The sequence below is a fragment of the Capsicum annuum genome, chromosome 2 (assembly GCF_002878395.1).
Source record: "Capsicum annuum cultivar UCD-10X-F1 chromosome 2, UCD10Xv1.1, whole genome shotgun sequence".
Taxonomy (NCBI): domain Eukaryota; kingdom Viridiplantae; phylum Streptophyta; class Magnoliopsida; order Solanales; family Solanaceae; genus Capsicum; species Capsicum annuum.
The window spans coordinates 78,866,721-78,867,829 of NC_061112.1; the positions used below are offsets into that span (position 1 = coordinate 78,866,721).

At 37.9% G+C, this 1,109-nt stretch overlaps 1 non-coding gene across 1 annotated transcript; it reads right to left on the bottom strand.

The window, feature by feature from the left end:
* Positions 1 to 287: 287 nt before the first annotated feature.
* Positions 288 to 393, bottom strand: LOC124896381. Its single transcript, XR_007052744.1, has one exon. It is a non-coding gene; the product is annotated as a small nucleolar RNA R71 (small nucleolar RNA).
* Positions 394 to 1,109: the final 716 nt, after the last annotated feature.

A 1,109-nucleotide genomic window follows, 5' to 3' on the forward strand; every position in this document is an offset into this window, starting at 1 on the left:
TTTCCTTGTTACAAATGTGATGCTTCATTTTCTTCAAATGAAGGGTTTTTTCTAAGGACAAGCCCATGAATATTCTAATCACCACTTGAAGAACTTTGTTGATGTTTACCTACCATTTACTATAGCCTTCATCACTCAAGAATCTATTCGGTTACGTCTTTTCCCATTTTCTTTGATGGGAAAAGCAGTTCTATGGTTGAGGTCATTGCTCGTGGGCTCTATTAATTCATGGGCTAAGCTTACGAAATCTTTCTTGGATTGGTATTTTCCTCCACCCCATATTTTACAACTTAGAGATGAAATCACCTACTTTCACCAACTCAATGGAGAATTATTGTATGAAGTGCGGCAAAACTTTAATGATAAGTTTATATAATGCCCTAATCATGAGGTTATGGAGAAGATGCTTTTTCAAATATTTTATAGGGCATTGAACCATCTAAACATGGTGGTAGATAACATAGCTGGTGGTTCTCTTATTGGGTTGTCTTATAGTGTTACGGTAAATTTACTAAATCAAGTAACAAAACAAAATAACAGATGACACACAAGGGATGTTGAGGTGACTGTGGGGGCTCCCTTCGCATCTTTTGTGAGTCAAGAACAAAAAAAGAGAAAGAAGGAAAGAGATGCTAAGATGGCTAAGGTAATGGCTCAACTAAACCTTCTTACCAATCATGTGATGGGGACCCCTCCCAAGGAGGTCAAAGTTAATTTTTCAAAGAGTGATGGGTCTTGTAATGATTAAGAAGGATAGGTTCTTGATGTGGACAGTAGGTTCTTGTCGAACCATTTGGTAGGTTCCTACCCTACCTATCAAAGGTAAGGCAAGAATCAAGGTCGAATGAATAGAGACCATGAGTAGAGAGAAAGAGAGTCAAATGCTATTGATCTAAAAAATCTCAAGAATGAGGATGTCCTAGCTCATATTCTAATGGGAGTTGAGGGGACCGACACAATAGTAAAGGAAATTGATGACGTCAAAACAAAACCTCCTATTAGATGATGATATGACCACTATCAAAATATAGTAACCCAATAGAGGTTGTGGTCAAATCCCAAGGGAACATGTGGAAGTATGGATCTCAGCAATTTTAGTCCACAGGAAG